This window comes from Camelus bactrianus, chromosome 3, assembly GCF_048773025.1.
Source record: "Camelus bactrianus isolate YW-2024 breed Bactrian camel chromosome 3, ASM4877302v1, whole genome shotgun sequence".
Lineage (NCBI taxonomy): Eukaryota > Metazoa > Chordata > Mammalia > Artiodactyla > Camelidae > Camelus > Camelus bactrianus.
In genome coordinates this window covers 47,780,239-47,803,717 of record NC_133541.1, presented here as the reverse complement: position 1 = coordinate 47,803,717, position 23,479 = coordinate 47,780,239, and the positions used below count along the sequence as shown (strand labels likewise).

Sequence of the window (23,479 nt, the reverse complement as noted above, 5' to 3'; positions counted from 1 at the left end):
CTCATGCAGTATTTTACTAATGCTCAGGACGCTGTATAAACCAAGTGGATTATAAGAATCTTCTTTCTTTTTTACCCTTGGTGGCTAAAATGCCTCTCTCCTACCCCTTTCTTAGTACTTGTGTACATCCAAAATGATTCCCTAAATAGTGTTTTTTCCTCCTCCCCGCCCCCATAATCCTTAGAATATATTCCTTCGAAGGGAACTAACTGGCTAAAGTGCCAGGATAAAATTTTACCTTCGTTTTTGAATGATCACTTAGCTGAACATAGAATTTTTCAATAACATATTAAATTTGGAAATTAGGAGTGAGACACAAGAAGGAATGATGAACACATAAATTAGTAAGCATGAGATAAATCTAAATTAGTTTTCACTCTACAAAATGTCAACAATGGCAAAATTTAGAGGTAAAAAGACAGAGGAAATCAAAAGCTGTGCAAAAGCAACAGGCAAGACGGGAAGGCACTGATTGGATTTAAAGTGCTGTAAGTTCTTGTATTGTTTCGGAGGAAAAAAGAGATACAGATTAATTTTAAACTTTGTTATGGTAGGTATGCATATTAAAGATAAGTAGTTATAGTCATTAAAGAAATTCAGTCTTTGGAAAAAATCTACACATACATGTCCATGAGTACACACACACACACACACACACACACACACTCCAAATTTCTCATTTACAGGTGAGTTCTAACAAACATTCAGTCTTATACACATGTTCCAGGTAATAAAGAGCAAATGTCCTCTAATTCATTTTATAAGACTAGTGTAACTTTGATAGAAAAATTGAAGTTTGATTGATATTAAAAACAGAAAAAGTCTTCTGCTGAAAAAGAATATGAAAATGAATACATGTAAAAATAAATAAAATAAAATAAAATAAAATAAAATATTCCCCCCCCCAAAAAAAACCCCAGAAAAAGTCAATTTGAAAAAGGAAATTTGCAGGCCAGCAATCACTAATGAACATAGGACCAAAAATCATAAATAAAATGTTTACAAGTCAGTATCCAACTGTTTCTTTATGAGTTTTATATATATGTACTTGTGTGCATGTGTGTGTATGTGTGTAAACCAAGGAGGGCTTACTAAATACTAATGTAAAGAAAGTTTAACAATAGAACCCCTTTTAATGTAATGTGACATATTAACTAAAGAAGAAATATTATGTAATCATTTAAATTGAAGCAGAAAAGACACTTGGAAAATTCAATATACTTCCATGGTAACAAGTTCTTAGTAAAATGGAAAAGGAGTATATGTGATAAAGGAGACTACAAAAATTTTACAGCAAACATTATACCCTAAGATATTGCCTTCAGAGAAGGATAAGATAAGAATGCCTGTCATCACAGCATCTATCAGTGTCCTGGGGGTTCTAGCCAGTGATGTCAGACGAGAAAAGGAAATGGAATACATAAACACGAGAAAAGAAGAAAAGCCCTTTTCTTGTTTCTTAGACAATGTATTTATATATCCGAGAGAAACTGCCAAATAATTCAAGAGATAACATTGTTGGACAAGAGATTGTTGGAGGTTGAGTACCAGGGAAGGTGACTCTGAGCTGGGAATTAGCATGCACAGAGTTTATTAGGTTGTACTCTTGATATCAACACCTGTGGAAGGCAAGGACGTGATTGTGTAAAGGGAGAAGCTGAACCATGATGCAGTCCTAAAGCAGGAAACCCTAAGGGAAGATCTGAAGGCAAGCTCCTTCAGAATCATCCCAAATTGGGGCGAGGAGGCCCCACCTCTCTATCCCTGAGCTGACCAGTTGCGAGGTGCAAAAGAAGGCTGGGAGATAAGGTCCAATTGTTGGTATTCCTTCCTGCACCTCGGGGGATAAATTCTTCAGTCCTGAAGGGGATGGGGATGCCCTGGGTCTACTTATTCATCTAAGTTCTGGGAGCCATTCTTTCAGGATTCTGATGGGAGTCCTTCCCCTGGGGGAAACTTGTAAGAGGAAGATGAGTGGGATGAACTATAGCTCCTATTGTTGTAGCTGGTCTTGGGCCCACAAGTGATACTCATTGATCCCTGTTTACTTTGCATGCCAGCTCCTTCCCACCCGCACCCTCCTCTTAGCTAGCCCCTCTGTTGGTCTCAGTGGCCGACCTGGTGCGGGACCTAGATTGTCACTGCTGAGAGGCCTGACGCTCTGGTCACTGATGCCCTTCTTAGGCCAGGGTTGCCGCACCTGTCCAGTTACCATCAAAACTGGGCAAAATAGTACCAAGAGGCACCAGGTGCATCACTTAAATGCCAAAATATTCTTCCCTGCCTGCATTGTGTAACAGCAACCCAACCTTCTCCTGAGAATCAGCGTTAACACCCCTGCCACTCATTATGATAATTGCATCTCCATGGCACCCAACAGTTAAGTGCTGTCACCTGGCCTCTGTTATTTCAAGGTCCCAGTATCCCCTTCGCTCTCAGTGAGCCCAGCTCAGTAAAGGTCTCTGCAACCATCATTCCTGGCCTGCAGACGGGGGCCACCACTGAACTTAGGGAGGCTGGTGCCCCTCTCACCAGCACTTTATTGCTTTGGGCCTCCTAGGGAGCACCGTCATCCTGTGGACTTCTCAGTTTGACGCGGTAAGTCCACTCTGGTAGGCCTGCTTACTTGAGTCTTTACCTATTTCTCCTGCTTTCTGCCTTGGCAATTCAGGCATTCTCCCTTCACTTAATGTGGACTAGGGGCAAACAAACTTTTCCTATAAAGGGCCAGAAAGTCAATATTTTAGGCTCTGTGGGCCACAAGCAGCCTTGTTTGCCTATCTTTATTTACTGAAGTATAGTCAGTTACAATGTGTCAATTCCTGGCGTACAGCATAAAGTTTTAGTCATACATATACATACATATATTCATTTTCATATTCTTTTTCATTATAGGTTACTACAAGGTATTGAATAGAGTTTCCTGTGCTATACAGAAGAAGCTTGTTGTTTATTTTTTATATAGTAGTTAGTATCTGCAAATATCGAACTCCCAGTTTATCTTTTCCCACCACCTTTCTCTCCGGTAACTGTAAGTTTGTTTTCTATGCCTGTGATTCCTTTTCTGTTTTGTAAATAAGTTCATTTCTGTCTTTATAGCCCTTTAAAAATGGAAAACACCTTCTTGCTTGTGGGCTGTACAAAAATAAGGCACGGGCTGGATCTGGCCAGCAGAGTGTAGTTTGTGAACCCCTGGGCCATGGCTTTTTCAGGCTTCTGGGAGTCTTCCTCGCAGGGTGTTTGCCTACCCTCCTTAAATGGACCCGTGTTAAATCCCACTTCCTGTCACGCTGCCCTCAACACTCCCTTGAGCCTGTGTCCTCAGCATCCAGTCTAGTGCATACTCTCTTGGCCCTTGCTGGGACACATTTTTGAGGTCCTGCAGCCGCTTTTTGGCAGGTTCTTTTCTTCTTCATCAGGCTCGGCATGTCCTTAGTTGTGGTCTTAGCTGCCAGGAGGGGAGGTGGAGGCAGATTCCAAGGGGGTTACATGTTGTCCTGCAAGAGAGAGGGAAAGAAGTAGACCTTAACAAGGAGGGGTGGGCCACTTCTGCAAGCTCCGAGGGTTCTGGGAAGGTGGAGATTAAAGAGTTTCAGGTGCGGGAATCCAGGAGTCCTCATTCCTGTGAGAGGGTTCATTCTTTCCCAGTCTAGGCTCTGAACTTACATAGTTGACCGGGATGAACTGAGAGGTTCATCTTCTTTGGAGCTTGGCTTTTCTTATGGGTAAGTCCTGTGTCTGGTCCTTAGCATTTCTTCTTTACTCTGCCCCCAGGCTGCAAGGTGTGCGAGCCACTTGATATACACGATGCTAGGAAGATCTTTGGCTTTCATATTTAATTTTTAATTGACCATTAATTTCTGTTTTTCTCTTTTTCAAAGGATTAATAAATCTTAGCTATAGTCACCCAATTCCACTGTTCATGTAGTTATTATTTGCCCCATATTTCTCAAATGCCTGATAAATCACATTCTCTTATGCACTCTTTCACAAGAATACCCTCTCAGTTTACCGCTAACAGAAGTTTTAACAATTTTACCTCTCCCGTGTGCCAGTGATGGGTCCTTACTGCCAGTCATGAAAAGGATGACAGAATTACAAAGCCTCATTTTAGCATTGTTTTCATGGACTGTTTCAGGTTGGGTTTTCCAGGAAGCACACTGTGAAATAGAGATGAACCTGCAGGGAGCATGTTCTTAAGGTTGATACCTGTGGGCAGGACAGGAAAGAAGCAGGACTTAATTGAGAGGAAGATGAGCTGGGAGTGTAGTCTCAATGAAGACCTTGGTAGGAAAGTTCTAGAACTGGGGCAGCCCTTCAGAGTTGTCCAGGCTAATCAGAGAGGGATAGGGAATGAAGACTTAATCAGGCTGTGCATTTGGGATTCCACAGAAAAGGGGTGTGACCTCAGGTACAAGGCATTTGCTAGAGAGAACCCACAGCTGGAGCTGTTTGCCAGTAGCATATCCCAAATAAGCCCAGCAAATAAGGGCTTAACAGGGGATCCAGGTGGTCTATCACAGCATTCACTACGAAGATCCCTATACACTGGCCACAAAAGTAGAAAATTTTCAAAGTTAGAAAATGTAATTTAAGTAATATTTTTTAAAAGGACTAACAATTCTAAGGTGTCTAGGAATAAATCTAATAAATGTTTGACATCTTGAGAAAAAAATTATACCTTTCTTGAAAGACATTAAAGTAGACTTAAGTAACTATATCATGTTTATGGATGGCAAGATTCAATATTGTAATGATGCTCAAATTAACACACAATTCAGAATCCCAAAAGCTTTAAAATATTTTCCAATATTATTCTAAAATTTGTATGAAAAACCAAAAGGATAAGAATAGCAAAAACAAGTTTAAAAGCAGAACAAGACAAGAGGACTTGACCTACTGGATAATAAGATTTATTAAAAATTAAAATAATCAAAATAGGAGGATAGTACATTGGAGTATAGACTGGTACATTCCAAAATAAATTTTACCCTTATTTGAATACTTAATACATGATAGTATATGACATATGATAGTAGTAGCATTGTAAATTAGTGGGAAAACAGATTTAAAAAAATAAATGGTGCTGAGACAATTGATGACTTCTGTAGAAAAAGATAAAACTATCTGTTTTATTCCATGAATAAAAATTTGACTCCAAGTAGACTGAATATGTATAAATTATAAAATGTTAAAACCTGTACAAGAGAATATACAGAAACACCTTTATGACTTTGTAGGAAAAGATTTTTTTTATTTTTATTTTTCTTGTTCATTTATTTTTTATTGAAGTACAGTCAATTACAATATGTCAGTTTCTGATGTGCAGCACAACGTCCCAGTCTTGCATATATATACATTTATTTGTTTTCATATTTTTTTCCACTAAAGGTTATTATAAGACATTGAGCATAGTTCCCTGTGCTATACAAAAAAAAAAAAAACTTCTTTTAAAATCTGTTTTTTATTTATAGTGGCTAACATTTGTAAATATCAAACTCCCAAATTTATCCCCTCCCTCCCCCTTTCCCTGGTAACCATAAGATTGTTTATTAAGTCTGAGAGTCTGTTTCTGTTTTGTAGATGAGTTCATAGTGTCTTTTTTTTTTTTTTTTTTAGATTCCGCATATGAGTGATACTGTGTGGTATTTTTCTTTCTCTTTCTGGCTTACTTTGCTTAGAATGACGATCTCTAGGTCCATCCATGCTGCTTCAAATGGCATTATTTTATTCTTTTTTATGGTAGAGTAGTATTCCATTGTATAAATATACAATGTGGATGGACTTTAAAAGTAAAATCTTGAACCAAAAAAATGAAGTTGCAAAATATTTATACTATAATGTTATGTATTGTTGATGAATACATACATATTTACATGTGAGTAGTTCATCTATGTAATATTATTACATGTTACATATATACATTACATATTATATGTATAGTACATATTTTATAATTTGTGAAATATTATAAAAACATGAATAGAAGTAAAAGACACCAAATCAAAGACAATACTTCCTTCTGCAGAGGGGAATGTGAGAAGAATGGGATGGCTTTCACCATATCTGCAATATTTTTTTTCCCTTTAAAACCCTGAAACTCTAAAGATAGAAGGCAAAATTTTAAGCTTTGACAAAGCTGATTGCTGAGTCCACAAATGTTTGTTTTATTTTCTATGCTTTTTGGTATGTTTGAGCCACTTCAGAATTTAAGGAAAAAATTAAGACGTTTTAGTAAATAGACTGTCTAAGGAAAATCTATGATTGTGATCTGATTAAAATTAAAGTTGCAAGTCCTTATTTCTGACCAGTGAAAGCCAACTTTCATAGACCATGGTGCTTAGCCTGGTAAACTCTGTCTCAGATTCTACAGAGACTCTCAGAGGACAGTTAGAGGAACACAAATAAATCAAATATACCAAGAGTAATCAGAGGAGATCTCGTTAGTCTGTCTTCTCTGGTGATTTTAAGGGTTGGATGGGGGAAAGATTGTTGGTTCAGGGAAAACCTCAGATCAGGAACTTCTAAGAAGATTCAGCAACCTGCACAGCACAATCCAAGGCCTCTCTGTCACTGCTCCTAGGGTCAAGCTTCCTACTGTTCACGTTACCCCCCCGCATCCCAGTGTCTCTGTGGGCTCATTAACACGTCGCTCTAGGTGTGTCCTGGTCAAGAAGTTATGAAGCTGTGACATTCTAGGCCTTCCTGTTATGGAAGGAGCATGGAGGCATCCTGGCTGAGAACATCCCCTGTCTGCTCAGTGGAAATGGAAAGATGGAACTGTGCTGGGAGGACTGGGGACCAGAGCCGTGATGAGGGAAACCTTGACAAGCCTCAGAGCTGAAAGGAACCTTAGAGACCATTGACTTAGTCTTTTGCATGTGTGTGTGCAAACTGTTTGCTGCAACAGAATTATGTAAAGAAGGTGATCATGAAATTGCTTTGGTTAGAGCAAATGAGGGAGCCCCAAGGACCAGTCCTCCCGCCCTCTCTTCTCACATCCTCAACAGCCCCGACCAGGCCCTAGGAAGCATGTGGTGTAAAACACTGGTTCACATCCAAGCCCTTCTTTTGACACAGGAGGATACTGACGTCTAGCGGGGTGCTGTGATTTGCTCAAGGTCACACTCAGCTGGTGGAGGTACAGCCCTTTCACTCTTGCCAGTATTCTTTCAACCTCACCCTTCGAGCAGTTTCTTGGTTTTCTTGCAATTGAGCCAGTATCAGCAGACTATATTGGTTTGTTTTTAATTTCTTTGTATGTTTATCCATTCTCTATATTCTAGATAAAAAGAGAAACACTCAAAATTGTCTTTTTATCAATCCATGATATTACCATCCTGCTATATTACCTTTTATTTCACTGAGCTCCATGTGAAGGAATCAGAGTTAATTCTTAAGTATCATAATGATGGAGGACGGAAGAGGGATCCAGACTAAGTCCTGGTGAGGGAGCTAGGAGTTCAGTGTTAAGGAGAGGAGTGTCTCACTCTGCCTGTTCTCCCCAAGCAGCTCTCTTCTAAACCTCACTCATTTAGATAATAATTTGGTTTCTCAAGCTGCATTTTTAAAATGCCCACATCTTCCCTCCAGGTAAAACCCATTGATCACTTACACCACAAAGTGAATATTAATGATGTTTCTTGCGCATTTTCTACATGCCAGGCACTATGCTAAGTGCTTCTCATGCATTATCTTATATAATCCACATAATAATGGTCTGAAGTATATACAACTATTATCTTCATTTACAGTAGGATTAATGGAGGTTTATAGAGATTAAGTATTTCACCCAAAGCACACAGCTAATAACTAGCAGAGTCAAGATTTGTGTCCAAGCTCTTAGCGGTTATGCTATCCTGCAGTGAACTGTTTGATACCCAACTGCCCAGTTAGGGAATGGGTGTTTCACTGGGTGTGTGGAAGAAGGGGTAATTAATTACAGAGCAGATGGGCATGGCTGGGTGTGGCTTTCCTCTCCATTTTACAATATGGCTTAAGTTGCTTCTGTACTGATTTTTTTTTAATTGAAGTATCATCAATTACAATGTGTCAATTTCTGGTGTACAGCATAGTGTTTCAGTCATACATATACAGACATATTCATTTTCATATTCTTTTTCATTATAGGTTACTACAAGATATTGAATAGAGTTCCTTGTGTTATACAGGGAAATTTATTTTTTATCTATTTTATATATCGTCGTTAATACTTGCAAATCTCAAACTCCCAATTTATCATTTCCCACCCCCTTTCCTCCTGGTAACCACAAATCTGTTTACTATGTCTGTGAGCCTGTTTCTGCTTTGAGATAAACTCATTGGTCTTATTGATTTTGATTAGAGATTCCCAAGAATAAGTAAAGCCTAAAAGTAAAAGATTCATCTAAATATCACCAAATTGTAAGAACACAAAACTGTATGTAAAGTGTAAGATTTGCTGTAAAACACTGACATGAATGAGAGCCTAATTTCTGGAGGAGCTATATGCTATTAGCACTGATTTTCCTTTTTGCCTTTGTAGACTCAATTCTTAAAATCAGCTTTATAGTGAGAATTGACTGTTAAGGATATTTAAGTAATACAAAATTTAATTACTGATTGTCTATTTCAAAGAGAGGTAAACTGACTATTTGAAATAATACTTAAAAAAATATTTTTGCAAATGGTGTCAGTTTTCATATCATTCAAATTCATTTGCAAGAAACAGACTACCAAACTCAAATGGGCTTAAACAGCAAGGATATTTGTTAGGTCTTACAGCAGGCAGTTTGGAAATAGAGTAGGCTTTATGTTTGATTGATTCAGTGACTCAAATGTCAAAGGTCAGGTTCTCTCCATCTCTTCATTCTGTCTTAAGCTTTGGTTTCATTTTTGGGTTGGTTTTCCTGTGTTCACAAAATGGCTGCCAGCAACATTTAGGGATACAAGCCTGCTTATTCACATACAGTGAAGAAGAGGAAGCCGGCTGCTTCTTACTTTCCCCTAAGAACAAAGAACACCATTCCCAGAAACCTCCTTTCCTTCTCACTGGCCAGAATCAAGGGTCTCATGACGATATCTAAGCTTATCTCTGGAAAATGGGTTGAGATTACTCCTAGGCAGCCTGGCCGATCTCTTCAAATGAGGTTGTTCCCTCAGACACCATTGCTTTTTCTCCATAAGAGAGAAGTGGAATGTATGTCATAGATGAACCACAATCCCCAGTGTAGAATTTGCCTACACCAGATGGGTACCATGATTCATTGACATATTCGAGAGACATGTATTAAATATCTGCCATCTGCTCAGAACCAAGAGAGTCTAAAGAAAAGTTACACATGAATACATTTTCCTATTAGGTGACAAAAATGACAAACTGTGGCTCATGCCCCTTCTGTTTTCTCCTCCTTACACTTCGGTGTAAGCACTCAACAAAAATCCCAACACAGCCAAAGACTGGACTAAAGATGGAAACTAAGCCCAAATTAGTGGCTCCAAAACAAGGAAACTGGCCAAATTCATCCAACCAGTTAGTTACTAATTATTAAACACAATCCTTTGGAAGACTCAATCTTTTTTTTGTATAGATCAACTTCCCTTTATCAGGTGACAGCTGACTCTGACTTAAGCTTTAACTCTGGAGAACACTGGATATGCATCTCTATAGCCCACAACTCATCAGTCTGACAGCTAGAAACCCTACTCTTAGGCTGAGTATGTTACATACTTAAATCTTTTCTATTTAGAGGGGTGGGAGAAGGGCTCAAAAATTCTTACATGCAGAGCTTAGCATGCCCTATGTTGGTAAAATAATTTCATTTGTCAGTATGAAATACCTTCAGAAGCACTTCCCTTGAAAGTGATTGAGATATGAGAGCTGGGAATAAGTTATGAGTTGTCTTATACTGTGGTTTAGCAAGATTTGAAGTTGGCCAAATAAACAATTTTAACTCTCTCCTTTTTTTTTTTTTTTTTTTAAAACAGCCTGGCTGACTGCACCTGCCTCTTTATTAACCGCAGAAAAGTGAAAACCTAGCAACATGAAATTAAATCTTTTTCTGCTTTGGCACCAGTATGCCCATGGAGAGTGCTAAAGACATGTGGAAGATTTAATGCTTAGGGAAAGCAAAAGATTATTTGCTTCTACCCCAGCAACAGAGCTATTCTCAGAGCTCTGATTGCTTAAGAGAGGCACGGCACAGGCACAGCTTCCCTTTCTATCTCTTGCTTAGACTTCTAAATTCTTGTTAGTTTATTTATTTGTCAAAGAGAAGATGGCATGGTCTAGAGCAGTGCTTTTTGAGTTTGTTCTTCTGGGTGACTCACAGGCTGATCACTAATAGTATTTGTGTTTATAAAGAGATGATAATCTACATTTCTGCTTTTGACATTATTTTATTGTTGAACTCCTAGTTCATAAAACCCAAGAAGCATCTTATTCTAATTCCAGCCAGGGTTTGATGGTGGAAGGGAATAGAGAGGTGGGGAGCAGAGAGATGTGAAAGTAGGTGACCTGTGGTTTATTTTGTTGTGCCAAAATGGCAACGTGGGCTTTGACTTGCCACAGTCCTAAATGCACGTGACTTTGCAGAGCTCAGCCTCTCCCCCTTCAAATGGCTTTATATTTGATGACTTTTGTTTCCCACAAATGTTAGACACCAACTCCCCAAACTATTCTGTACTGCCCCACATGTCTCTTACCATGCAAGCCTTTATCCCAGTCTAAGTGTGGATCTCACCTGTGTCAGAGTATTTCATATACAAAGTTTAAGACCCACTACTCTAGAACCGTCAGAATACTCTGAATACACTGAAGAATGAGATTAGTGGCCAATTGGGAGAGCAAAACAAGTGGTTGAGTCTGCTTCCCACCTGTCTCCATAACTGGCCTTTTTTTTTTTTTTAAACATCAAGGACTTGGTGAGTTGTAGACATGCTCTCCCCATTGTTCTTCAACCCAGTAAATGGAATATCATCAGTATCATCCACTCTGTTTGTTTGTTTATTTTTCTCCTTTTTCAATTTTATTCAGTTGAATCCACTCTTTGTTTAGATTAGAAACATGGGAGCACTCCGTAATGCTTCCTTTTTTGTTAATCCTCACATCTAATTCATTCTGAAATCCTGTCATTCTCCCAACAAAATACAGAGAATGTGTCAACGTCTGTAGTCAATGTCCTCGCACAAGCCACCATCATCTCTAATCCTCAGGAATTTTCTCTCGTTTCTTTGGTTCAGTTATTAGTTGTCTATAATCCATTCTCCACCTTGAGGCTAGAATTTTCTTTTAAAAATACAAATCAGAGTATGATGATCCCCTTCATAAATCTCTCTTTGGTTCCCTAGTACTCTGAATAAAATCCAACTCCTTACTACAATCTCCTAAGCCCTGCTTGATCTAGATTTTCCTAACTCCTTCAATTTCTCTGTTGCCTTCAATCACTATGCCCAGAGTTGTTACCCTTGTTTTGCTTTTTTTTTTTTTCCCCTGTACCTGGAAATTTTCTTCAACTCTTCACATGGTTTTAGCTTAAAAGTAACTTCCCCCAGAGGCATTCCTTGATTGTCCTTCCAAAGTGGTGTGGTAGTTACTACAGACTGGGTTGTTTAACATCCATTCAGACTCGCTTTTCCTGTGCCAAGACAGCAAAACTAAAGTTCACATTTCCCAAACTTTCTTGGAACTTGGATCCTAGAAATGATTTTGTTTCCAGGAACAAAGTGCAGGGTACCCATTTAGTGGTTCACAAGGTCTCCATTTTGGTGGGACCAAACATTATTTTGTTGCCAAGGACTCTGGCAGCAGTGGTATGATTCTGGAGCAAGCAGTTGTAGCTATAGCTACAATGTGTAGCAGCAAAGGGCAGCTTCCTGATTCTGTGGCTCTGCAGCAGCTGTTTTAATTGCATTGGGGGCTGGAATGGTTCTGTAGTCAGCAGGGGTGTGGTGCTTTCTTAATAGAACAGCCTCTTTTTTTTAATTGAAGTACAGTTGATTTATAATGTATTAGTTTCTGGTGTACAGCATAGTGATTCAGTTTTATATAAATATAATATTTTTATATAATATATAATATTTTTCAGATTCTTTTACATTATAGGTTATTACAAGATATTGAATATAGTTCCCTGTTATACAGTGTGACCTTGTCTTTTATCTGTTTTATATATAGTAGTGTGTATCTGTTAATCCCAAACTCCTAATTTATTCCTCTCCCTGGGTTTTCCCCTTTGGTAACCATAAATTTCTTTTCTGAGTTGCAACAGCTTCTTATGACAGATTATGCAGAGGCTAGGGATTGTTTAAGGGGTCAGTCTAAAACTTGCTCTTCCAACCATCTTAACAATTTTATAATCACAGAATTTGCTTTATAGAATCTCTTTCTGTTTAAACCAGCTAGAGTGGATTCTGCTGTCTGCAATGAAATCTGGATCAATGCAAGTGCCTTCCACAAGTTACTCTTTAGCTCATCTTTTAATTTTTTTCCTTCACCCTTATAACTTAAACTATTCATGTATTGGCTTTCTCCATTACAATACAAGCTTCCTGAGGATGGGGCCTTATCTATCTGCTTCACTGCTCTGTCCCCAGCACCTAGGACAGCTCTTGATGCATGGGAGGTGTTTCATAACCATTTGTTACGTGAATGAGTGGGCCCTAGGCATTTGCAGAGGTACTCTACACTATACCCGGGCAGTCTTAGTAGCAGGGGCTTTTGCTGTGCAGCTTCAGTCTTTCATTTGACTCACCATTTGTTTCTGGTTCAGCTCCAGTTTAGTTCTTCTGACTCAGCAATGGAAGCATGCACTTCTGATGATGACAGAGTGAGTCCTTAAATTCTCTAAAAGCTCTACATTAGGAAGCTTCTGCTAAGTGATGCCTTGTACCACCACCAGCAGAGCAGGGCTTATCTGGATTTCATTATCAGTGGTGTCAAGCAGCAGGGCAGAGACTGGTAAAGGAGGGCCAGCCCAGCTTGGCCATTGCAGGCCTCTCTTGCTTGAAAGATTATTTCACAAACAATACCAAGTCGGGACCCTCTCCTTCTGAAAGATTATCCCATCCATTCTGGTTGCTTGCACTATTTGTCTTTCCCTTTGTCTATTTCCAAATGATACAAAGGTCCAGAAATGTATATTGTCTTTTTGCTTTGTTTTTAGCAAACTAAGAAGTTAGGTTCTCAGCATAAAATGTTGAATAATAGATTATTTGCCTAAAATAATCTCTGCCTTATTCAATTTTTCATCCTCGTGCTTAGTACAGAATCTTGTACGTAATGGATGCTCGATAAATGTTTGAAGAATGATCGAATGAGTGAATCATCCTAGCTTTGTGCTTTAAAAAAAAAACTGGCAAAAGGTTAATATATGCAGAAAAGACTCAGTATATGAGAAAAAAAAATCCCACATATGACTTTGATTCTATTCAAATGTGTTCCTGCAGTTAGGCAAGATTTCATTAACATTTTCTCCACATCATGCCTGCTGAATATCATCGCAAGACTTAGTTGACAAATGCCATTCACAAACCACATCCCCGAACCTAAGAGGGTGTCTGGCCACATGAGGGACTTCCTCTTCACAATTCTGATACAGAGAAGACAGCAAATGTCAAATGTTCTTTTTCAGAACTTGCATACAGAATGATCTGCTTTTCCAAGGTCAGGGCAAGCACCCACTTTACTTTGCATTCATGAGCAAGATTGCTGGCTGGCGACAGGTAACCTTCAGAGAGAGAGGCTGTCATTAGCAGAAGGGCACAGGCTGGGAATTGAATCTTCCTAAAAAAGACACATCTGCCGGCTGGCAGGGGAAGGAGCTCATGTCAGGGCAAGCTACTAACTGGCAGTGGAGGGAGGCTGGTTACTGATTAAGCTGGGCAAGACATTTTAAAAGCAAAGAGTACTCCCCAAGTTGAGATTAGGCAGGCTCTCGCAGCCGCAGCCAGGCAGGGAGTGGGGAGTGAGTGGGTGGAAAAGGGTGAGGTCAGGAAAAGGACAGGGATGGGTATGCCCTTGGCTTGGTGGGAGGAAGCAGTCTCGCAGGGGGTGGCCAGGCCCTCTGCTCTGTCGCTGGGTTGGCCAGAGACAGGTAATGTCTATCTCGAGGGCAGAAATTCCTGTCCTTGAAGTTGAGACATTTGGTGGCTTTGCCAGCTGTCTCAAAGGGCAATGTGAAATTCCCAAACCCAGGTGGTTTCCAAGTCTCTTGGCTAATACATAGATCGTACATCTACCTTCGAGTACCTTTTGAAGGCTGAATATTTCCCCTTTCCAAATGCCTGGGAGTTGCTGCTGCGGTTGCCTTTTTTTTTTTTTAAACATATTTACCGTGTAACAAACCTTAAGTTATGTGGTTTGCAGATATTATATAATTAAATTGACTCCTCACAACCTGATGAGATAGGTGTATTCATCCCATTTTAGAGATGATGCTCCTGAGGCTCAGGGAGGTTGAACAACTTGTCCCATGACACAGAGCTGGAAAGTGACAGACTTTCCCAGAATGAAAGCAATTCTGTCCCTGTCTTGGGGAATGAGTCCTTCATGGTTCTGTGCCAACCGCAGAAGATTTAAAAGATATTTGGCCCTAAGGCGTGCTATTTTCCATAATTGGGAACTAACTGTACATTATCACTCTTGTGTCCCTCAGTTTATTTTATTAATTATAGGTCAATCAAAGGTTTTTTTCCCCCCCAGATACAACTGAATGAAACAAAATGTGGACTGGCTATAGGATAGGCAGCGAGCTCACGAGGAGTGGGCAGCTAGCTTATAAAATGCTAGCATCAAAGCTGCAGCCTCTCCTGTCTTCTCCTCGCCTAGGCCACCCTCCCTGACACCTGAAATTCCCTGGAGCAGAACCACTGGTTTAGGTGAGAGTTCTCAGTCCCTGCTGAGATGTCAGTTTGTTGCATCTGAGGACTGATGTATGGATAGTGACATTATTAATGCTTCCCCTGTATATATTGATTTCCCTCCTTTGATTTTCTCAACAAACCATAAGGCAACTATGCTCTCTTAGCCTAGGTTAGTGTATCAGAATAGACAGTACTGAGCAAAGCCCTGAGGGAATGGAACGTAGGACAGGTTTGTTTCGATGTTAAGAAAGATGATCAGGAGAGGTTATCAGAAAAGGTCAGGAGCATTAGACCCTGTCCCTTGGGGGTGGATCCTGATAGATGTGAAAGTAGCCAGAGACCAGCATCAAGGGTTGAGTATCCCAGGAAGCGAGGATGAGACCATGGAGAGTTGTGAAGCTAAAATGTGAAGACTGTATGTAAAGGAGAATCCATAGGCAATTTCATGTATTTAAATTTCTATTTTTTTTTAGATAAGATTTATCAGTGTGTACCACTCAATAATTACATTGTATCACAGAAGTAAACCATAGCTCTTAACAGTTTTACCTTGGCAGTCCTAGAGCATAGAGGAGATGTGGGGAGAGAGGATGAGAAATGGGAGGAGGATCATGGAGTTGATAAGCACATTTCTCATGCCAGAATTGGGACAGGGCACGGTGTTGCCAGCTTCTCCTCACAGGCTCTTTCCCCAGGAGATCAGAGATCCCAGATGGGCTTGGAAGGCACTCACGGATGCCTGACCATGGCGTGGACTGTGCCGGCACGCCTTCCTCCCCCGGAGATGGGCCTGGGAATGGTCCCCCAATGGGAAATTCCAGGACCTCTCACCCACTCCACTCTTCCCAAACTGGAGAGCTTCTGATGCTTTCCGGCATCTTCCTCTTCTCCGACTTCTCCTGACACTCCACCCAATCTTACAGCTCTCTGAGAGCTTACTGTTCCCTTAGGACTGGTGCCAATGAGGGCAGGGTATTAAAGACCAGTCATATCCCCCTTCTCCGGGGTCTCCTCCCTGTATGCTGGTAAAGGCCGTGCGGGCCCAGGAGGATTTGTCAATTCAGCAAAGTCTGATTTTCATTTCCTCTGTTCCTCCTGCTGTGTTTCAATCCAGCCAAGTGTCTTGTGCCCTCATTTCCTCTCTCTCAGCCCCATCGCTACCCTCCCCTACTATTTCCTGTATTCTGGTCCTAGACCACCCCCTGCTGTGAATCATTCTCCTCTTCCTTTTTAGCCTCCTTTTCCAAACTGACCTGTCCTAGGTCTCATTGTTTCAGGACCTGTTCTCATGTGGGTGATACCTGGTTGTCCAGATACATGAAAATTTACTAGTCTGTGGGCTACCTAATATGTTACTTCTTCCTGATAAGCAGCACCTTCGAACATGTTAAGATAGACCTTTGTCTATATAAGAAGCCTTCCCAGGAGTAACTAATGGGAAATGAACAATCAGCAACCAAACGGGGAGACTTCTTAGTCATTGATCCCCTTCCCAGGGGATTCAGCCGCCCCTTCTTTGTCTGTGTGTGATGGGCTCTGGGACAGAGGTCTGGAAGCCTAGACTTGCACTTCATCTTGGCACCTAGCTGTAAACCTCCCTGGAGACTCCAGGGTCTCCATCTGTAAAGGAAGTGTTGATAGTGAGAGGGCAATCTCCTGTCTCTAGGTGTGACTTGGGAGAAGGCTACTAAATGATTGCAAAGTACTCTGCAAGTACTGAGCATTTAGGAAAAGCTTAATAAAAAATTTGAATGAAATTTCTCTAGAAGTTTGATGGGAGGTTGAGATGGGTTCCTTGGCAGAGTTTAGTGCTGGAGAGTGAACTTCTTGCCATGCATTAGAAAAAAAAAAGCACCAAAGGAAGTATTCAGGGCCATTAGATGTTTTCCACCCTGAAAAATACCTGAGCTTGGCAAGTTTGGGGGATGATTGCAGCCAGCTATTGTCCAATTTTGTGATGCTATCTTAAGGCATCTTAGAGACACATTGTGCTGTGAAGGTTTTTAGGCTGGTAGAGGAGGGGTTGGTGGGGGACAATCCCAGGATATGACTTCGCTTTTTCATAGAGTTAACTCTGTGGAATATGCATGGTTCCAGATGTTGGCCTGAATAAATCCTGACCACTTGCCTTGCTTCAGAAGCCACCTAAAATTGGATTTGGTAATATTTACAAGGCAGTACAGAGTGTCCCGGGAAAAATTCAATGACACCAAACTGCTCAGGGGGGCATGTTGACATTTCCATTTTCTCCCAGGTTAGGGTATGAGTGCCTCACATCTGGTGGCCACTTCAGTTTATATGGAAATGAAGATCTTAAATTCCACCTCTGCACAGTCTTCACTTGGACCCCATAGTGAGTTCTGTACAGCCCAGGGTAAAATCAGGCCCCAGTTTTAGGCAACTGCCTCCAAAGTCATGACCAGGGTAGGTTTTGGGTTGAGATAGGAACCATGCAGTGTAAATGTATATGAAGTGCTTGGCTTGGTATAAGATGAGCAGAAGTATCTTCTTTGTCTGTGTATCATGACAAGACAGAACAAGAGGACATTGAGCATTTGGCTAAATATTTGTCTCTCCTTTTCTCTTGAGGGCATTCATCAGTGAGACCCTACTGTGGGTTCTGTCTGTCTGGGCATCATACACACTGAGGAGCAGAGGCAAGGCCAGCCGGCTGCTTCTCTCTGCTCATTGTCATGCTTCCATAAGCAACTGTTTTTGGGGAAACCATTAATGCTAAGTTCCCTGGGGAAATACAGAGGGATCAGTACCCTCCATCCAGCTGTATGATCAACTTCTCAGGCCAGGGAGGCAACTCCAGGCTTGAAAAATTCACTGCTGTTTGCTTTTGATGATTCTGGCAGTTACCTTTTAAAATTTCCTTTACCATTTTTTGGGGGTGCTCTTTTGGTCCTACCAGTTTCTTTAGGGAGAATATATCTTTAGGATACTTACACACCTTTGACATCGTGTCTTTTTAATCAGGTAGAGGTGATGCGCTCTGAGCAGTCTTGCTGTAAGAACAGGAGGAGCACCTGTTGCAAGAAAAAGAGGGGTGTTGGAGCTGAAATTTTGATGGTGAAATTGGACTGAGAAAGAAGCACTGATGGATGAAGGTAAGAATGAACATTCAGAACCAAAACTTCAGAATCTGTGAGGTGGGATGGCATTCTCAGTCTTTCCACACACAGTTACCACCCCAGTGCAGCTATAATTTGGGCCATTGGTAGTTGCTAATTCACTGGTAAGTTTTCCACTCTACGCTGAGCCGAGCTCCATGCATTCTGTTCCTCTTTCTGCTGCTTTTTCGTTTTATTCGTGTTCATGCTCAAAATGATTTAGAGGGATGGGAGGTGAGACGTACATTTCACAATCATTTGCAAATTTTGAGGAAATGATTATCTTTTTTTCATGAAGTTGAGGATGCTAAGCCCCCATCTCCCCATTCCTGGCATATACTAGTGTAATAGTTCATGGAGAACTCTTGCTGTGAGCAGGAAGGAGGCTCTGCAGGGGAAAGGAGTAGAAATTCCAGTCTCCTTCATGGAGGGTCGATGGCTCAGACATGGTGAAGGAGGCTTTCTCAAACTGTCCCACGGAGACCAGGCTTTGCCAGCCTGGTAAGAGCCAGACACACTTGTCTGAGATGGATGGAAGGATAGAAGAGAAGGTTTTGCCCCAAAGTCACATACTTAACCTGCTTCCCTGGCACCCTTGGTCCCCTAGTCTGGTTTGCCCATAGAGAACTTATAATAAAAGCTTTGGTGGAAATGAAGTTCAACTGTGTGGGTTTATCGTACTTAATGCACAGGGTCTTGGTTTTATTTTGCTGTTTGGTTGCAGAGCTAATTTAACATTGACATTAAAGAATATATATTTTGAAAAACTAGAAATAGTCTCAATAGACCCTTATACATTCTTTATGGTGCTTTTATGTATTTTCTAAAGTGTTTATAGCCAATGTGTATTACTTTGAAAAAGAAAGTGATATTAAGATGGCAAAAAAAAAATTACATATAATCCCTCAGGCTACAGGCATCTACTTCCATTTTAAAGTGTTCTCTTTTTCAGTGTTTGTCGATTTTGTGCAATTTTGACATGCTTTAAAAAATAATTTATTGAGATGAAACTTACATAACATAAAGTTAACCATTGTTAAAGTGAACGACTCAGTTCCAAAACATTTCCATCTGAATTTAAATGAGATGATGATCTGTATTAATAGGTAAAACATTTTTACCCATGAAGCAATTTTTCTGCATTTCTCTGCATTTTCCCCTTCCTCCAGCCCCTGGCAGCAATAAATTCGCATTCTGTCTATAGATTTATCTGTTCTGGACATTTTATATAAATGGAATCATGTAATACGTGACTTTGTTTCACATCCTATTTTTGCAGGTTCATCCATGCTGTAGCATGTGTCTGTACTTCTTTCCTTTTCATGGCTGAATAATATTCTATTGTAAGGATATACCACAATTTGTTTTTCCATTTATCTGTTGATTGACATTTGGGCTACTTCAACATTTTGGTTCTTGTGAATAGTGCTACTGTGAATATACATGTACAGGTTCTTGTTCATCTGTTTTCAATTCTTTTGGTTATATGCCTAGGTTATACTGGTATTAGTGTAATTTCTGGGTTATAGAGTGACTCTTTTTTCAAGGACCTGCCAAACTGGTTTCCACAGTGACTAAATGATTGTGCCTTCCAGCCAGCAATGCACAAGGGTTCCAATTTCTCCACATCCTTGCCAACACTTGTAATTTCTGTTTGACATACTTTTAACCATTGTGAACATGTCGTCTTTTGCAATTGATGAAATGTTGAGTTTTAAAATTTATATTAACCTCTAGCATTTGTGTGTATTGGTGTGTTTGACATTGTGTTGCCACTTCAGAACAGTTTTGTTTCGTTATCCTACTTTTTCTTGGATCCTGTAATTCATCTCTGTGACTTTATACTTGATAATTTTGAGCAAAGGGTTCACTGTTGGAGCAAATTCTTTTGCGTCTTAGAGTAACCTCTGTATTACACATGAGTGATCCTACCTGTCGGCCCCTGCTCTACTTTTTGGCTACATGAACTTTCCTGAAGCATGACATTTGAAACAGAGCTCTGTCCTAAAAACCAAGTAGTGGTACTCACCTTTGGCTTCTGTTGAAAGCTCTGCTGAAAACAGGAATATGTGTATGAAGCCCAAGAAATGTCTTAGAGTGTGGGCCTTTCTTCAGCCTCACCCACATCCCCATGTGTTAAGCTCACACTGGACACAAGAGTGAGAAGAAATGAGACTGTTCAGCTTGGCCAACAGAAGTTGGGGACAGAGGGAGAGGCACAGATGGCCTTGGACCTGCAGGAATGGGTGGGGATGAAAGGTGAGAATGAGTATGTTAAGCTGGATTTGCCTGTTAGAACTCAACTGGTGAATTAAGTGATTAGGGAAATGTGACAGAAGGCAAATGCAGGGCATCCCAGCCTCAGTGCTATTGCCGTCTTGTGCTGGATTGTCTGTGTTGCGTGAAGGCGGTGCGGAGTGCTGTAGGACGGTGAGCAGACCCCTGGCCTCTACACACTAGACGCCAGTAGCATCCCTACCCTCCTCTCCCACCCTGTCCATACATGGCCAGTCTTCCCTGGGGGTGCGGAATGGTGACTCCCAGTTGAGAACCACTGGGCAAAGTGAACATCGATTTTTTTCATTTATCAGTTGACATTATCAGTGGATTATTATTTGAAAACTAGTACTTATTGAGGCCCACTACAGGCCAGGCTCTATGCTCAGCATTTTCTTTCATTTATTTCTCAGCAAATGAATAAGTATGTTCTGCTAGGAACTGAATCTATACTGTGGACAAAGCACAGGAAAACTCTTGCCTCCTTGGAGCTTCCATTCTGGTGGGGAGATGGGCATGTGGAAATAATCCCACAGATGTACAACTGCAGCCATGCCGAGTGCCGTGGAAGGGGGCCCCTGGGAAGCACGGCGAGCAGTTTCCCAGGGCTGCCCACATGCCAGGCTTCGTGCTGAGGCCGTCACACGCATGGATTCTCGTGCCCCTGACAGCAAGTGTATGATGTAGGTACTGGTCTTCACGCCCATCTTGCAGGAAGGAAGCTGGCTCTTAGATGGATGGAAGTCACGCAGATAGAAAGTTTGGGTTTTGAACCTGATGTGTTGTCCTCAGAGCCTGAGCCTCTAACTGCCACCTGAGGTAACATGAGTTGAGATGAGCTGAATGAATAGACGGTGCCTGGTTGGAGAGGGGAAGGGAAGGTGTTCTAAGGCAGACCTGATGGTAAACGGGTGGGCCTTGGAGCAGGAGAGAGAACAGAGGACGGAAAGAAGGTCTGTGGGACTGGTGAGGGGAGAGTGGTGGGGGCAGGGAAGAGAAGGTGGGTGGGGGGCTGGGTCTTCCTATCGCCAGTCCTTGTAGGCATTAAAAGGATTCATCTTTACCCAAAAACCTTTGGGGAGCTCCTGGGAGTTTTTTTTTTTTTTTTAATTGAAGTAGTCAGTTTGCAATGTTGTGTCAATTTCTGGTGTACAGCAGAATGCTTCAGTCATACATATACATACATATATTCCTTTTCTTACTGTTTTTCATTATAGGTTACAACAAGATATTAAATATAGTTCCCTGTGCTATACAGTAGCTGGGAGATTTTAGTAGGGAGAAAACACCGAGGTTTTCACTCATTACCGTATTTAATATTTACAGCCACCCTATGAGGAGAGAGTGAAAGCCATTTTGCCAATGAGATGGAGGGACATGGGGAGCCAGATACTTTGAGAAGGTCACAAAATTGAAAAGTGGCAGAGCTGGCCTTCACACTCAAGCTTGTCCATTTTCCAGCCCATTCTATTAAGCCACCATCCCAGGCAGCATCCTCTTCTCCAGGCCCTTCAAGCACCGTGGGTTCCCCCATAGTAGCTAGTGAGTTGGGTCTGATGTCTGGAAATTCTGTCCCCGGGGATTTCATTGTCGACGTGTGAACACACACAATTCTGTGCATCTCCGCAGTCATTCTTTAACTTTTGAATTTTCTATTTTGTTTATTCTCTGGCGCTCCAGCTCCAATTCACCCTTCACCCTGCCCACCCCTTGGCCCTGCAATTCTGCCCTGGGACACTGTCCACGTGGCCTCTGATAAGAATCGCTCCATTCAGAGTAGCTGGCAGGTAGATGTCCTCTTTGCTCAAACATGCGTGAAGGTCTCCACTCCCCCGATCTCATGGCTGTGGCGTCTGGAACTCTTTGGCTGGCCCTCTTCTGTTCTTTTGGAGAGAGTGTATTTCCCCCTCCAGGTAAACTTCAGACTAGCATTCATTTAAATATTAATTTGCAATTGCACAATGTCTCCTGTGATATGACCACACTCTGGGGATTAGGCGGAGGGAGCCTCCTTGCTCATTTTAATCACACGTTCCGGCAGTGCTGGGACTTGCAGTAGGTCGGATCCTTCCTTTCACAGCATCCAAAAGGCTCTGCAGTGCTAACCAAATTGAAATGAGCCCCTTCATCTTACACACGGATAATTAAACTTCAAACACTGTTTATCTCAGTCGCCAAATCCTCAGAATGCAAAAGCAAATTAATTTTAAATCTATATCTGCTTTAAATAGTAATTGTTTAATCAACAGGCTTGATGTATAATTATATTCTTTGTTCCTACTCCCTGCAGGCTTGAATAGACCACATATTTCCTGGGTTGCTTTCATTTCTGTAATTAGATCACGTGACCAACCCTCAGTATATTACAGTTGACTCCGATTGCTTCTCTCCCACCCCCTTCTAAATGCTAAAACGGTTTCTCATGAATACTTAGATTATAACAGCCCAGCTTAACATGGAGATGTGAGTGTTTTGCTTTAATCCTTTATTCTTTCACCTAATAATTTACAAGTGATTTTCCTGGTGGCTGCTGTACTGTGCCGGCTGTATCATTAGAGAGTTAAGAGTTCTTGTCCTTATTTTGAACTCCTGTTTCCATAAAGGAAAACCCTTCTTGACTATGTAGAAACATACTGTCTGGACTCCTTGAAGTCAATATTATCCTTATAGAAGGATTTAAGGTTCAAAGTGAACAAAAAGTAAATAATATACTGGGCTTCTGTGTTTTGACCATCTGGGACTTCATGGAGAAAGGAAGTCATTTTCCTTATTAGAGTAGTTTTGTTTCCAAGAATTTATTTTTCTTGCCTGGATTCATCCCATAAAAATGAGAGCTGGACATTAGATAATTAGGTCAACACTGAGATCTATTCTCTAATTGGAATTTGTCCCACACAGTATGCCTGATCTTCTATGGGTCTGTGCTAGAAATAGTGTTGTTCAGCCAATCTGGCTCTTTGAACTTCCTTTATCATTCATGTCCTCCAGCTCCGTGTCTTTCAGATTTTATTTCTCAGAGGCCTTGCAATTCTTAGTATTTTTCTCGTTTTTGTTATGGAGGTATGCAGAATTGGACAGGGCATCGCAAGTATGACTTAATCAATAGTCTGTAAATTAAGAGGAGTGATTGGAAGTCGGAGAGAGAAAGAATCTCATTTTTTTGGTGGTTGTTGCTTAAAAAAAAAAAAGATGCACCGGGTGTCCATAGTTAAAGCTCAACTCAGCTAGGCTCCTTTCCCTCCATC

At 41.0% G+C, this 23,479-nt stretch overlaps 1 long non-coding RNA gene across 1 annotated transcript in view; it reads left to right on the top strand.

Moving 5' to 3' along the window:
* The first annotated feature begins 2,439 nt into the window (after positions 1-2,439).
* LOC141576314 (uncharacterized) overlaps positions 2,440-23,479 on the top strand; it is a 361,571-nt gene continuing 340,531 nt past the window's right edge. Inside the window, exons 1-2 of the long non-coding RNA XR_012504666.1 lie at positions 2,440-2,598; positions 17,824-17,954. This is a non-coding gene — a long non-coding RNA (uncharacterized LOC141576314). The remainder of the gene's footprint in view (positions 2,599-17,823; positions 17,955-23,479) is intronic.